We start from the raw sequence: 17,404 nt of genomic DNA, 5'->3' as shown, positions 1-17,404 counted from the left end.
ACTGTAAGTTGCCTGTTTATTCTTGTTTCCCAAATGCATAACCTTTATCTGTATTAAACCTCATCTTACATTTACCTGCCCATCTAAGTTCTTCTGGAGTGAAATTGTATCTTGCTATTATTTTGTTACCGTACACAATTTAGTATCATCAGCAAAAATGGAGACTTTTCTCTCTCTACCAACTCCAGGTCATTAATAAATAAAGTTAAAAAGCAGGATTCCCAGTATTGCTCCCTGAGGTACTCCACTCACAACTTTAGCCCCGCCAGGTACCATTTATGACAACCGTCTGTTGTCTGTCTGTTAACTACTTTTCAATCTATGTCCAAATATTTTTACGTTGACAAATTTATTTTATTTTGTATACTAACCTTGTGTGGCACTGTATCAAAAGCCTTTGCAAAATCTAAATTGACCACATCAACTGCCTTCCCCTGGTCTAAATTACGTACTTACCTCCTCAAAGAAACTAATAAGGTAAGTTTGGAACAACCAATTGCCTCCCTTAGCAACCTCCCTCTGTTCTCCTCTATTTCATCCATGAGAGGCTCAGGGACGTAAGGGTACTCCAACCCGTGGGATGATTTATACCTGGCCATTATGGCCTGTTCAGCCCTACTAATCCTGGTCAGGTCAGCCCTACCGGCCCTCCCAGGTAACACCCATGATAGGGGCTCATCAGGGTCCACGAGATCTGACAGGATGCTGGGACCCATGGGTTCTATCTCCCTGTGCTCGATCTGAAGCCATCGCTCCTGCAACTCTCTATCCCTTTGCTCAGGGGTGAACTCTCCCGCAGCCCACCAGTAGTCCACTACATCTTCTCGCCGGATGAGGAACCGAGTGCGGTCCATCCATGCGGAATACCCTTCAAATAGTGGGGCCCACCAACGGTGCTCTCTGAATTTGTGTGACTCCCCAGAATCACTTTCATCCCCCTGGGAAAATACCCCCGATGTCCGTGCCGATCGCGGTACAGACCACCTTGATTCCCAGTATTGCTCCCTGAGGTACTCCACTCACAACTTTAGCCCCGCCAGGTACCATTTATGACAACCGTCTGTTGTCTGTCTGTTAACTACTTTTCAATCTATGTCCAAATATTTTTACGTTGACAAATTTATTTTATTTTGTATACTAACCTTGTGTGGCACTGTATCAAAAGCCTTTGCAAAATCTAAATTGACCACATCAACTGCCTTCCCCTGGTCTAAATTACGTACTTACCTCCTCAAAGAAACTAATAAGGTAAGTTTGGAACAACCTATCCTTCATAAATCCATCCTTCATAAATCCATGCTGACTATTACTGATCATTTTTTATCCATTAGATATTCATAAATAGTATGCCGTACTAAACCTTCAAGTAGCTTCCCCAGTATTGATGTCAGGCTTACAGGTCTGTAATTACCCAGTTGTGATCAAGTTCTGTTTTTAAATATAGGCATCACATCTGCTTTACATCAGTCTTGTTGTACTGATCCTGTGGAAATGGAATATTACATGTAAGGGTTTGGATACTACTGAACGTAGTTACTTAATAGCCATTGAGTGCATGCCACCTATCTACATCTTCCTCAATTAACTACATTATTCATTAATATAGAGGTGACAGGCTGCATGCACTTTTTGAGTTGAGCAGCCCAGTAAAACCTATGCCCCAGCATTAATTACACACTCCAAAACGGAATGAATTAGAGATGGATTGTATCCTCAGGAATCTGCGTACAGTATGTTCAGGTGTTTAATGGGGCAGTCCCTAAGACCAAAGTGTCCTAATGTCAGTAACATGTTTAAAATGGTTAAATCTGGGTTATTGGCCTTAGTGGTATAATTTACCTCTTTTGGGGCTGGCCTCCAACGATTAGTGCACAGTGCACTTCGTTTTTGCCCCCACTCTTCACAGGTCCATGCACAGTGTAAAACGTGATTGGAAAATACTGATAGGAACAGTGAATAATACCAGAATCACTCTAATATCCACAGTACATTTTGTGAAAATGTTCCAAAGTTGAGGATACCATATAAAATTAGATTACCACAAGTGATGGCATTTCTATCTATAGAACACCACTAGTGAGTGGGGTTACGCTAGTGAGACCTTAACCCCTTAGAGGCATGCAGTGCTAATACAATATATATATACAGTGGTTGACAAATCACCAAAAAATCTACTCGCCACACAAAAAAATATACTCCCCACCTAGTACCAAATGTGTGCTGCTTGGGCCAATATTTACTCGCCCGGGGGTTAAATCCACTCGCCCGGGGCGAGCAAATGTATAGGTTTGTCGAACACTGTATATATATATATATATATATATATATATATATATATATATATATATATATGTATATATATATATATATATATATATATATAAAAATATATATATATATATATAAATATATATATATATATATATATATATATATATATATATATATATATATATATATGAGCAAAAAATGTAGCGCCAAAAACAGTACCGTGATATATTTAGTGATAAGTGAACTATAGTTCCATCAATCAAATGAATTGTGTGAATAATGCTAAAAGTGCATATATTAATATGATAAAAATTCTAACAACATATAATTTGTGAACAGTATTGCCTAATAAACTATACTAAAACACAACCAAATTACTATACATAAAAAGTGCAAAACGTGCTGAACGAAAGAAAAAAGAAAATAGTATAAAAAAGTCCAACCAGTCCTTCAATAGTTAGTCCATAATGGTGGGTATTCTGTGTAGATAAAGGGGTCTTCGGCTGCTCTCACACGGGGTTAACCACCTCCACAAATATCTAAAAACAGAAAAAGAGAGAGAGTGCACGCCCCATAGCATAACACTGTATGTTTATTATAAAAAAGGGGGAAAGAGGATGGGGGATGGGGGGGATTTGAAACGCACTCACAAGATTAAAATATAATAAATGCAGTTTGTGATTTCATATCACCACCATCCGGTTCTGCATACGGTATAACGTCTCTGTTGACTCCTCCAGGACTGCCAGACGTGTTCACCATGTACCAGGTATCAGGGGGCTCCGTTCGCCGTCTTTATGCTGTCCCGAAATCAGCTCTCCAGTTCCAATGGCCGCTTGTAGTATCTCCACGCTTGGTTTGGCCTCGTGCGCGTGCGCAGCGTCGTCGTGACGTAATTGCGCTGTCAGTTTCCCTGACGCATTTCGTCACCAACGGGCGACTTTCTCAAAGGGCTGATGATGTGTGGAATCAAGTCCTGCCCTCTTATAGCCAGTCCGTTGCTAGGGTAACCCGTAAAGGGTAATTATATATACTCTCTCCTGCTGGGAAGCTGTTATTGATTTAAGCACCAAATGTGTACACAACTAGCTATACTAAGGCTAAATAGGGACTAGTATACAGGGGGATTCGACATAGAATACATAAAGGATCTCAATAGACATATTTTTGTGATAAGATGAATATGCTGAAAACTTAAAATACAAAGTAAAATATATAAATAAAAATGCATATAACACATTTATACCTACAATTCATTGATATCATTAATTCATTAGGTTACAATGTACAATTTTTAGACTGATTTATATTTAATATCCTAATAGAAAGGCTAACATAAAAATTAAAACATAAAGAGGTTTGTATATACTCCTAATTATTATCAATCCTTCTATTGTACATTGTATTACAAGATATATATACTGTATATTATTATAAAAGACATTACATAAAATTTAAAAATGAATGAAATTAGATACATGATGACAAATAACAATTGTAAATAGAACAGGATAACCCAAAATTCCTGATTTAATAGTCGTTATATATGTATATGCTAAATAATATTGTTTCAATTAAAACAGCATAATCTTGCATATTAAGCTAATGAATTTTCTACATTAGTTTAACTAGAACAAGAAGCTATATCAACGTATAAGGTCCGCATTTTTTTAAAATAGTATAATATATTTCTATATATATGTAACGGTATTTCTGGCCCGGCCTGACCCACCCAATCTCACATTGGCCCCTGTGGTCTAACCGGTCCCCATTACAGTGTGATAGTGTCTCATCTTGAGTCAGTGCTTCCCTTCCAAAGTTGTGATTCTCCTTTAATAGGGATCCCCTATCCCCGCAGGGATCTCCTTCCACTGCGCCAGGTCCCTGGACACAGTCTCCTTACAGTTACTATAACATAACCAGTAACTCAGACTAGGACTAGAACTTGAACTCCTCCTCCTCTTAGCTGAACTTGTACTAGAACTACTTTTAGAAAAAGTGCTGTGCCTTATGTAACCTCTGGGGCTGACACACCTCTGACATCACTAACCATGGAGTCAGAGCATGTGACCACTCCCATCCATACACAGGGCACCCCACCAGGGTGTGAGGGCAAACCTCCATAATTACTGCTGGCATGCCCACAACTTACCAGGCCTTACTGTCAGCAGGAGAGATGACTGTAGCCATTTTACATGACCGCTACATTCTCCCCCTGGTGAATCCCATCGACCTCGCTGGGACCTAAATTTGTATACCCTTTTCCAGGAAGCACTGTAACACAATAACATAATTAGAACATCTTACAAATTTACATAATGCATACAGAACAAATGTCTACAGTACACTCCACCAAGCCCGCCCCGCCAGCAGCCACGAACTCGCGTAATGCATAGTACCTCCTAAAAATAGTGACTGGGATCGGGTTTTCTTACCTCCCTACCACCCATATCCAGGACCGTAACATAGTAATGTCTCGGCAGTCCCCTCTCGGGCCTATAGGTCACCATATGCTTGTAGATGTTCCTTCCTATGCCCCATATGCGTACTAAGTGCTCTATCCGCTCCTCGGACTTCTTCCCTACCACTGCACTTCCTCTACCGACCAAGTACATCTCAATGGCCTCCCTTAGCAACCTCCCTCTGTTCTCCTCTATTTCATCCATGAGAGGCTCAGGGACGTAAGGGTACTCCAACCCGTGGGATGATTTATACCTGGCCATTATGGCCTGTTCAGCCCTACTAATCCTGGTCAGGTCAGCCCTACCGGCCCTCCCAGGTAACACCCATGATAGGGGCTCATCAGGGTCCACGAGATCTGACAGGATGCTGGGACCCATGGGTTCTATCTCCCTGTGCTCGATCTGAAGCCATCGCTCCTGCAACTCTCTATCCCTTTGCTCAGGGGTGAACTCTCCCGCAGCCCACCAGTAGTCCACTACATCTTCTCGCCGGATGAGGAACCGAGTGCGGTCCATCCATGCGGAATACCCTTCAAATAGTGGGGCCCACCAACGGTGCTCTCTGAATTTGTGTGACTCCCCAGAATCACTTTCATCCCCCTGGGAAAATACCCCCGATGTCCGTGCCGATCGCGGTACAGACCACCTTGATGATCCCGGGGCCTTTTTCACTGGGTCGGGGGCCACAGGGGGCAGCCACCGGCCTACCGCGGCCACTCTCAACTCTCCCCCCCCCCGAGAAGTGCCTTCCGTAGCGCAACTGCGCTGTCTCCCCCCAGTCCGTTTCACCTCCTCTTCCGAGGGTATGTCCACCGATTCCAAGCTAGGCGGGGATCCCGTGGAACAGGTGACAGGGGCAGGGGTTTTATCTAGGGCATGGGATGGGGCATAAGGGCAAGTGATGGGACCCCACAGGGTTACGACCCGTTCCCGGCTGTCCGTAGACTGGTCCAATGAGGACATCTCACCCTCCTCAGTCCTCGGATCGCCCATCCAACTCCTGGGCCTTTGAGGTGATCGGGGACCTTCCCCCGATCGCCGAAGCGTCGCTGTGTCTTTCCCAGAGGTTCCGCCGTCGCCACCAGAAGTGATGTCCTCCCCGGAACCAGAAACGCCGCCATCTCGGGTTGGATCCCCATTCGGGATCTCTTCTTCGATGACGACATCCGGAAGCTCCGCCGTCGTCTTCACCGGAAGTGATGCCGTCTCTCCACGTGCGCCTCAGGCCTGGCACGGCCCTTCCTCCGCTGCGCTGTCTGCCGGGACAAGGTAAGTGATGGGGCTGCTTCTCTTACCAGTCCGCAGGGGCGTTGGCGTCTCTCTCCCGTCGCCGCAGGGTCCTGGGATGGCGGGACTCCGTCTCTCGGCTCGCCGATCTGCGGGGGATGCCCTGTTCTCCAGACTTCCACTCACCCCACGGGGTGTCGTCCGTCCTGGGTCCCTCTTGGGTCCCGATTTCGCCACCGCTAGCTCACGGAGATCCTCTTCAGAGTAATCTCCCTTCCCTGATCTCGGGGTCACCGAGCGTGGCGAAAGTCTTTTCCCTGCGCGGTCGGGGGGTGACCCGACCTTCTCGGTTGCTACTGACCCAGCCGACTTGGTTGACTCCAATCCCCTTTCTCCGGGACTTGCACGGCTGATCCACAGTGCGCCAGGGGACTCGGCGGAGCGCCTAGCCATATCCCCCGGGGGGTCAGCAGGTTGGATAGGTATAAATGTGGGCATGGGCCACAGATATAATGTCCCACAATGTGGGCAACGTGCCGCCGTGTTGACAGTGCCTCCGGGCAGCCCGCATTGTAGGCAGAGCCCGACCACCGTCTCGGTGTTTGCCACCCTTACTACCAGTAGCCCGCCGGGTACCGAGTAGGGCTGGGTGGAGACCATCGTGCCCACAGTGGAGGAGCAGGCCATTCTTTTCACAGGAGCCACTTCCTGTATCGGTCTCTTCAGGTCAGTGGTTCCTCGTGACTGACTGGTAGAAGTTGCTGGATCCGCCACTCCCTGCTTCGGCTCCTCCTTCCACTGGCATAGCTGGAACCCGCCCCCAGGGGTTGCAATTATGGGCGGATCCCACAGGGGAATATCATGCCCCTTAATTAAGGCCGCGCCTTTCTCAGTCCTGGTAGGCGCGGTCTGCGTTTTCGCGCCAATTTCCTCATCAGAGTGGGATTCTTGTGCCGCGGCTAGTTCCCGCCTTCTCCTAGCTGCTGCTTTTCGTGCAAAATATCCCTCCTTTTTGCACGTTACCTCCACGGCCGGAACTACTTTTTGTAGTGGCGCCGTCTGGATATCAGTCCCTGGGCCCAGTGGGTGCATTCCCACCGGCCATAATTGAAAGTCACTCCCCCTGGTTGAAATCAGGGGAGGGTCCCATAAATTCAGCGGTTGACTCAGCACAGGGGCCGAGTGAGTCACTGTCCACGTAGGCGCAGCCGTAGCTTTCGCGCCATGCCCCCCATCAGGGCGGGGCTCTGCTGTTCGCGCCATTCCCGGCCAGCTTTTTGCAAGTCCTGCACCAGCCACACTCTCTGTGACTGGCCCACGCGGTCTCCCTAGCAAGAGGGAGCCGCCATTTTGGTTATCTTTTCCAGATGAGGTAGCATTCATTTGGTTGCACGTCCGCGGACATCCATCCTCACTGTGCTCCACCCCAGTTATAACATCGTCCTCACACTCCTCAAGGGGGGTACCTCGGTGTCCCAGACAGGACAAAAACGGGGCAGCCACCGCCTTCGCTCCACTCCAGAGCAGATTCGTTAGCGACAACTCAGCGACAGTTTGCTCTTCAGTGGGGCGCACGCCACGGGTGCCTTCCCCATCAGCCTCTGATCGCCATCTTGGACTCTCCGCACCACGCGGATCCTCCATTTCCTGGGTTGCCACGCTCTCGTACCAATTATCGTACATGGGGCTCCGCTCTGCGGGGCAGCCACCACACCAGTACAATAAAGAGTTGCTCAGATGCACCACCACATGTGTACTTGACCTAGGCTAGACTCAATGTGCACTACCTCAGGCTAGGCTCACTCTCTCAGTGTCTGCTGTGTCTCCTTCCTCCCAGTCTGTGCTCCCTATGGTAAGTGTCTGGAATGGGCTAGGTACTCTGGCTCTGCCATGCAGTACTTGGGGCGTCTACCTCTCTTGGTCAGCCTAGCGCAGACCCTCTCCAGGATTCCTGACCTCGTTAACAGGCTATCCCTTCTGGCATCCTACCAACTAGCACTGCCTCAAGGTGACTCGGTCAGCTATAGCCCGGCTCCAGACCCCTCACTCCTTTCAGGCCCCTAGGTCGTCCCTGCGAACTGACAATATCCCGTCAGCCCCTGACCACCCCTACAGTAGGTCCGTCCCTACGCAGCACAGAGTGGCAGCAGACACTCTCCCTGTTTCCCAGTGTGCCTAGCTAGAGCCTGTCCTGTTGACGGATCTGATCTCAGCAGCTCGCCTCCAAATGTAACGGTATTTCTTGCCCGGCCTGACCCACCCAATCTCACATTGGCCCCTGTGGTCTAACCGGTCCCCATTACAGTGTGATAGTGTCTGGTGGTGCACCTGTTGGCAACAGTACCCCTGAGCCTCCCGCATGCTGGTGTGTGGGGAGAACCCGTCCAGACAGGCAGCTGAGGTAGTGTGCTGTGTCCCACCTAGTTCCAGTGCAGCGCCTCCTAAATTCTCTCTTCTTTTATTTCATGTTCCACATCCCCTGCATGAATTCCTAACGGAGCACTCAAAGATTCAGTGACTGTAGCACATCCTGGAATTGGGACTATTTCTACAGGACTTCCATCCATTGTGGACTGATCAGGCGCCGGTATCTCTCTTTTATTTATGCTGTTCATCTGATTGTACTATCAGTTTCACCAGGCTGCCTATCTACCAATAGGGTTCCCCCTCTTAACAGGGTACATTGTTATTCCCATTAGCGCTTTTTTACATCGCCTTTTATTCTTTTATTTGTGATAAATCTTAAACTAGATGTAGCAGATTTATCTACAATCACAGGTGAGTTATAACCCAGACGCGATGTGACCTGCCTATTTTTCGATGTTTGTAGCATGGTGGATCTAACCAAGGAACTGACTTTCTTAAAGGATTTATCAATTAATTGGTTATCATAACCCTTTTGTTTAAATTTAAGGCTGAGTTGTTCTGACTGCTGTACAAAATCAATATCTCTGGAGCAGTTTCTCCTGAGTCGGTAAAACTGACCGAGAGGAATGTTCTGTAACCACTGCTTGTGATGGTTGCTGGACGCATGTACATAGTTGTTTACAGAGACTTCTTTAAAATGAGTGGATGTAATAATATTTAAATTATCATCAAATGTGAGTAACAAATCCAAACAGACAATGGAGATGGCATCTATGTTAAATGTAAATTTCAGTCCTAAAGGATTCACATTAAATGATTTGAGGATCTCCAATAGTTCTGCCTTCTCCCCGTCCCAAATGAAAATCATATCATCTATGAAACGGCCATAGTACACGAGGCCCGCTCCAAGTTGTACATTTTGCCACACAAATCCTCCCAATATCCCATGAAGAGATTTGCATAGCTAGGAGCGAACCTCGTGCCCATAGCCGTTCCACAGATCTGTAAATGAAAAATCTCCTCAAACAAAAAAAATTTGTGATTTAAAATAAATTTAACACACTCTAAAATAAATAACTTGTGTTTCTTTGGCATGCACAAGTCCCTGTCAAGCCAGTATGTTAATGCTTCAATACCCCTCGCATGGTCAATATAGGTATATAACGAGGCCACATCACATGTGGCCCATAAATAGGTGGACTTCCACTTGATGCCTGAGGTGGCTTCGATGACACGGAGCGTGTCCCTAACATGCGACCTGAGCTTTGCCACAAACGGTTGAAGATGGTAATCCACATATTGGGACAAGCTCGACGTCATCGACTCCACCCCAGATACAATGGGCCTGCCAGGGGGGTTTGTCAGGGACTTGTGCACCTTAGGTAAATGATAAAAAATAGGTGTTCGTGGATGAGAATTAAATAAAAATTTAAACTCCGTTTTTGAGATGATTTCCTGAGTGAGTGCTAAAAGAAGAAGCTCTTTTAATTCAATCTGGTACCCTATAACCGGGTCGGACTCAAGGGTGATATAGGAGGACTGGTCACTCAGGAGTCTGCGAGCCTCCTGGAGATACGCAGAAGTGTCCTGAATGACCACTCCACCCCCCTTGTCAGCCTGCCTGATAATGATGGAGGGATTATCTTTCAATTCTTTTAGTGCGTCCAGTTCCCCCTGACTAAGATTCTTGTTGATTTTAGGTTTTTTACAGCATAATGCCTCAAAGTCCTGCAGTACTAAACTGTAGAAGGTTTCAATAAATCCTCCCCTAGACTGGTAGGGAAAGAAAATGGATTTGGGTTTAAAGGGAGAGTATATGATGTTTAGATCATCCTCTAAATGATAATCACTTTGAGTGGGATGTATAGATAGATCCAAAGGATCCAAACATTCCCCTGATGTATTCAAAATTCCCCATGATTCTCCCAACAATGAAGTAAGATCTTCTAAGTGGGCATGATCCTGTGTGTTCAATAACTCAGCCTCCTTATTATATTTAATATTAGTTTCTTGTATACTATAGTGTCTTTTTAAAGTGATTGTTCTAATGAAACTATTAAGGTCTACAAACAGTTGAAAGGCATTAGGGCCTGTATTCGGTGCGAATGACAGACCTCTCTCCAATAGAGATATATCATAAATAGATAATAATTTTGTAGATAGATTAAATATAGAACTGTTACCCTCACTGGGGGATATTAGTCTTCTTCTGTTCTCCTTCTTCCCCTGTTGGACTCTCCCCGCTCTAACTCCTCTTCTCCTCTTTTTCCTAGACTCTGGGATTTGTTGGGAGCCCCGCGGTCCCATAACAGATACTGTTTCTCCTTGTCTCTTTCTCTCTCCCTCTCCCTTGTCTTCTTTTCTTGTCTCTGTGCTTTGTCTAAAAAATGAGGAGATGTGTTAGTTACCTTAGCTTCTTTTGGTCTAGTAGCCTTTCCTGTGTCAGTGTTTGGAGGGACATGGATCTGTCCATTTAGTGGTCCACTAATGGCCTCTTCTGAGGGCAGAGGCTCCACCTCAAGGGTCGAATAACGACTGCCGGGAGCTGAGGCCAATCTGGATCCTTCTGAGGTGTAGGGGGAATTTTTCCTGTTGTCCCTGGGGGTATGGTGTTTCCCCTCCTTTCCTCTAGGGGTATAGGGGTAATGCCCCCCCCCCCCACCACCTCGTCTGGACCCAGAGCGGAATCGCCCACCTCGCCTATTGTAGCTGTAATTGCGTTTCCAAACTCTGACTTTATCTGTCGCATAATCTTCTTTATCCCTGCTAAGTTTGAGATCCTTCCTTTCTGTAACCTCCTTCTCAAAAGTGAGAACTCTTTTCTCAGTGATTTCATTGAACTCTCTGAAATCCCTCATGTCTGCGAATGGTTTCAGAACCTCTTGGATACTATCAATTTCTAATTCGAGTTCTTTAACTTTAGTATCTCTAAATTGTATCAAGAGTCTCATTAAAGAGAAGGAGCATCTATCCATAGTCTCATTCCATTCCTTAGTGAATTCCATATTAGTCTCAAAAGTGGGAGCTTTTGTTATTCTAAGTCCCCTGGGAATGATTTTCCTATCTATATAGTCCTGAAGGGAGTATGCGTCCCACCAGTGGCGCATCTCATCCTTCATGAGTTTTTCTAATTTATAAAAATTCTCCTTTATATCAATATCTTTATCTACAATCATATCATTTATTACCTCTGGGCATGAGACTCTAAGCCACTTCGTCTCATATTCCTCTCTTTCGCAGTTTGCATCATGATTATAACTATAGTCCTAGATGCTGGACTTAAAAATATAAAATGAACTCTCTAGATTTATATATTCTAAATAGAACGTGCTATTAAGGCTGCCACTAAACGGTTTGTGTCAAAGACACGTATACAAAAGCAAAAAATGTAGCGCCAAAAACAGTACCGTGATATATTTAGTGATAAGTGAACTATAGTTCCATCAATCAAATGAATTGTGTGAATAATGCTAAAAGTGCATATATTAAAGTGATAAAAATTCTAACAACATATAATTTGTGAACAGTATTGCCTAATAAACTATACTAAAACACAACCAAATTACTATACATAAAAAGTGCAAAACGTGCTGAACGAAAGAAAAAAGAAAATACAGTAGTATAAAAAAGTCCAACCAGTCCTTCAATAGTTAGTCCATAATGGTGGGTATTCTGTGTAGATAAAGGGGTCTTCGGCTGCTCTCACACGGGGTTAACCACCTCCACAAATATCTAAAAACAGAAAAAGAGAGAGAGTGCACGCCCCATAGCATAACACTGTATGTTTATTATAAAAAAGGGGGAAAGAGGATGGGGGGTGGAGGGGATTGGAAACGCACTCACAAGATTAAAATATAAAAAATGCAGTTTGTGATTTCATATCACCACCATCCGGTTCTGCGTTGGTGACGAAACGCGTCAGGGAAACTGACAGCGCAATTACATCACGACGACGCTGCGCACGCGCACGAGGCCAAACCAAGCGTGGAGATACTACAAGCGGCCATTGGAACTGGAGAGCTGATTTCAGGACAGCATAAAGACGGCGAACGAAGCCCCCTGATACCTGGTTCATGGTGAACACGTCTGTCAGTCCTGGAGGAGTCAACAGAGACGTTATACCGTATGCAGAACCGGATGGTGGTGATATGAAATCCCAAACTGCATTTTTTATATTTTAATCTTTTGAGTGCGTTTCCAATCCCCCCCATCCCCCTTTTTTATAATAAACATACAGTGTTATGCTATGGGGCGTGCGCTCTCTCTCTTTTTCTGTTTTTATATATATATATATATATATATATATATATATATATATATATATATATATATATACAAATATAGCTGTATGCTCATCTGCATGTCTTAGGCAGGTCTGCAACCCCGCCTTTCCCCATTATCACCCAGCATACAGCACTTCCACTGCAGCAAGGGATTCTGGGAAATGACATGCAAATGAGCACACAGTGTCACTTTTTACCTCAATAACCATTTTTAACATGGTTCCCTATAGGCTTAAGCTTGCTGCATGGTCACAGCCTTGAGCACAGCCAGGGTTAAGGTGCATACCCAGAAAACCACCCACAGACAGCTGTTTCAACCTTGATGGGTCTCATCAGTGTGGGGTTGATTTTACTATTCACACCCTATATCTACTCTTTCCTGCTGCTGGGGATCACCCCTAAGCCTGAACCTAGACATACACTCCTGATCTCACCCACGCCTCCCAGCCACCTCTTCCCCTGTAAATGGTGTTAGCCTTCTGATTTAATACTGACTAACCTTAAAACTCACCCCACTAATCAAGTATCCCAATAGTCTGCACTCACGGCTATTGTCCCACACACACAGTCACTCCTACCAAACACTGTGGCCAAGAACTGCCATCTACAGAACTTATTCCCTCATCTGCTGTCTCGGTAAGTCTCCCATCATACCACTTAGATTGTAAGCGATTCGGGGCAGGGATTCCATTCCTATTGTCTGATTTTGCTGCACTTATTGTACTATTATAATTCCCCATACTGTTTTCTTTATGAAGCGCTGAGTACATTTTTGGCGCTATATAAATAAAGACATACTGTACAATACAATACAATCACAGGATTGTGTGGGCAGTCGCATTCAACGACACAACATGAAAAAAGAAAGCCACATAGCACAGATCCACTATAACATTTAATATAGGCTAAAGCTGGTAAATTCAGGGCATTATTAAAATCCCTGCTCTCTGATTGGATAATGCCCGGAATTTTAACCAATCAGTAATGGCCTGGAATTTTTGGCAGCTTGCCAAGTTTTTCAGCCAATCAGCTTTCAGGTTTCATTCACAAAGAGTGAAATTTGCACTTAGACAGGGGAGGTGATTGGACAGAAGCCACCAGCACGGCACTGACTCCTCCCCCACCCTGTCTGCAGAGAGCTCCGCACAGGAGAGCGAGGGGAAAGGTTTGTGTGTCTGTTGAGTGTGTTTTGTGGGTGTAAAGGGGGCAGCAGAGTGTTTTATTTGTGTGTGTCTTCTGCTGGTGTGTGTTTTGTGGGTGTAGAGGGGGCAGCAGAGTCTTGTTGGTGTTTTCTGCTGTGTGTGTTTTTTTTCTTGTAGAGGGGGAGCTGCAGTGTGTGTGGCTTCAGTGTGTGTTTTGTGGGTGGAGGAGGGGTGCAGAGTGTTTTGTTGGTGTGTGTCTTCAGTATGTGGGTTTACAGGGGGCTGCAGTGGGTGAAGAGGGGGGGCTGCTGGTGTGTGTTTTGTGGATGTAGAGGTGGCAGTCTGTTTTGTTGTTTTGTGTGTCTCAGCAGTGTGTGTTTTGTAGGTGCAGAGGGGGGCTGCAGTGTGTGTTTTGTGGGTGGAGGAAGGGTGCAGAGTGTTGTGTGTGTGTGTGTGTGTGTGTGTGTGTGTGTGTGTGTGTGTGTGTGTGTGTGTGTGTGTGTGTGTGTGTGTGTGTGTGTGTGTGTCTGCAGTGTGTGGGTGTAGAGGGGGGCAGCTGGTGTGTGTTTTATGAATGTAGAGGGGGCAGCAGTCTGTTTTGTTAGTGTGTATGTCTGCAGTATGTTTTGTGGGTGTAGAGGGGGGGCTGCTGTGTTTTGTGTGTGTTTTGTGAGTGTAGAGGGTGGAGGAGGGCTGCTGTGTGTTTTGTGGGTGTAGAGGAGGGGGGCTGCACAGTGGGCAGTGGATATTCACAGTTGAGTGCAAATAGCCGCACGTCTATTCGCACTCAGTAGGAAATAAAATGGAAAAAAAATGGAAAAAAAATAAACATCACAGCTAGGAATCGAAGCCTGGTCCACTCTGTTAATGGCCTGGAGCATTACCATTGAGCTATAAGACTTTCTGATGCTTTTGTAGTGAATAAAAGGCATAGAAGCCTATTGACATTACAGTGTTCATAGCAGCTCGGCTATTCGCACTCAGTTAAGTTGAGTGCAAATAGCCAGACGGCTATTCGCACTCAGTAGGAAAAAAAATGGGGGGAAAAAAACATCACAGCTAAGAATTGAACGCTGGTCCACTCTGTTAATGGCCTGGAGCATTACCATTGAGCTATAAGACTTTCTGATGCTTTTGTAGTGAATAAAAGGCATAGAAGCCTATTGACATTACAGTGTTCATAGCAGCTCGGCTATTCGCACTCAGTTAAGTTGAGTGCAAATAGCCACACGGCTATTCGCACTCAGTAGGAAATAAAATGGAAAAAAAGAACACTCCCCTATTGACATTCTATACCCCCTGCATCTGTAATCGGCGCGGCTTTAGGCTGAGTCCAGAGTCAGCACTGTGGCACACACCTGGCGGGGGGAGCGGCGCATGCACAGCGCTAGACCGCGATCTGCGGTCTGAGGGGAGAGAAAACATTTGCGACGCGAGGGGGCGTGGCGGTAGGTTTGCGGGGGCGTGGCCATGACGTCCCGCGGCTGGTTCGCTCTCATTGGCTGAACCGCCAGCGGGGGCGTGGCCATGCCTAAGTCGCAAATGCCAATCTCAAACTCCCCTGCCTGCCTGAAAACCTGTTGCGCACCGCTGGGGAAAGGTGCGTGACAAGGTAGTGACTGGGACCGGAGGAACTGGGTGGGCGGGGCTTGATCGCACAGGCGTGCGCTGTAGTAGTTAGTGGGACCACAGCCTTAGGAGCCGCTTCCGCACTGGAAGTGCAGGCGAAAGGCAAGTTTAAATATACGCGCTAAGGGGAGCGGAGGGGCGGTCACGTGACAGCAAACATCCAATGGGGATTATGGACTAGCCACGCCTCCCGCCCCACCTCTGCCACACCTTTGCCCCGCCCCCAAAGTGCGCTCACTGCCTCACCTGTCAGGCCACAAAAAAGCACCAGCTTCTGCAGGCGAGGCAGAGCAGGAGTGCGGCCCGAGGTACCATGCCCGAGTCCTTAGGCCTCGGGCATGGTCATTGTGACGATAGCCTGCCACAGGTATTAAAGGGTTAACACAAATCACTGGGTCGAACTGAACGAGTCTTAGATATAATAAAGTATATTTATTCCTTTTGATAGGTGAACACACGAATAATACAGTAACAGACAAGAAGTACACTTACTTTGGGGTTGGGGAATGAGAAGTATATAGTATAGCAATTCTCTCGCAATCAGGTAGCATTCAGATGATAAATTGAAAACAAAGGATACAGGGTGGACATCAGTTTATAAACCTTTTGTGCCCTATCCTTAACATTGAGAACCGTGGATTGGTTTTCAATTACCTCTAGCCACTCGTTAACGTGGGAACACTTTTTGACACATGCCCCCCGGCTAGTTGGAATATGCGCAGTAGAGCTCTGGGGTCCCATTTCTATAACCCCTCCTCTACATCAGGAATGCCAGCTAGTCTACCAAACGGAATACCTGGCAGGAAACCCTTTGTTGTGAGGTGTGAAATGGAACACTGGAAGACTGCTCTGGTTTGAGTAATCTCCACCCTCATGCAAACAGTGGAGGTGGCAAAATCCTTTGAAACATACTCAAGTCCTAGACATTGGGTCGCCGTTCTGGCCATATGCTACCCTGGTATGCAAAGGAATTTCCTCTGGGTTTTACCCATACCTTGAAATACAATATGTTGGATAAAACATGAACATATTAAAATATCCGGTTCCTTTGGGTCCAGCAGGTCCAAACTTCCCAGTTCTCAATGCTAGAACTGGGACACCCTATGGTCCAATTTGCGACCTGCTACGACCTGGGAAACCGGAGATACACAAATACACTTAAAACCGTTTCACATTTTAATACACAAATCTCCGCTGTAAATTAAATCACGGTTTTTCACTAAATCCCCATTGAAAACAACGGGCTTCGCCGCCATAGACTTTCAATGGCAAACCGCCGCCGTTGGCGGCTATGGGAATCCCCGCCATAGACTTTCAACGGGGCGATGCCGCCGTTGAAGTCAATGGGGTTTTTCCGCCGTAGCCGGTCAATGGGTTTTGGCCGCCATTGGAGTCTATGGGAAAAGTCCCGAACCTTCAAGGGGGTCCATACTCCGTCGGGTTGGTCCAAGCAGGTCAAGGATGGTTCTGCAGCGATGCCGGAGCAGTGGCTACAGATACCCAAAACCCTGATCCGCTGGGCCCTCCGGAACCGGAGCTATGGATTACCAATTTTCAGCTTTTCACACTTAGCCGTTTTCCTGAGCTGTTTCTGCCACCGCCATTGGAACCTATGGTGCGGCCCGCTCTTCTCGGTTCGACCCTTATCGGGGGTCCAGGATACGGGGACCCGGTTGTGGTCGAGTGGGGGGAGGTCTAAGAACTAGGGACAGAAAGAATTTTATTTCTAGGGGCCCTAGAACTGTTTATTCCCACGCCACTTGTCGTTGAACTTGACTTGTAAGTGATCAAAGCTCTCCTATTGAAAATGTATCCGCTTTGCGGTTAAGCGGTTTGGACGGCAGCCAACTCGTTCCTGGAAAGCTCTCTCGAGGATTTCTCCATTGAAGTCAATGAGCCCATTGACTTTCAATGGGAAACCACCGCTCTCCCTCTCGGACGCCATCTGCTGGTCTTCTCAGGAACAGGACTCAACAGCAAGATTCGCCATTGAAAGACATGGAGTTCCAATGGCGGCCTATGG

This window comes from Ascaphus truei, chromosome 5 (assembly GCF_040206685.1).
Source record: "Ascaphus truei isolate aAscTru1 chromosome 5, aAscTru1.hap1, whole genome shotgun sequence".
NCBI lineage: Eukaryota > Metazoa > Chordata > Amphibia > Anura > Ascaphidae > Ascaphus > Ascaphus truei.
The sequence above is the reverse complement of the archived record's forward strand: the minus strand, read 5'-3'. Positions refer to the sequence as shown.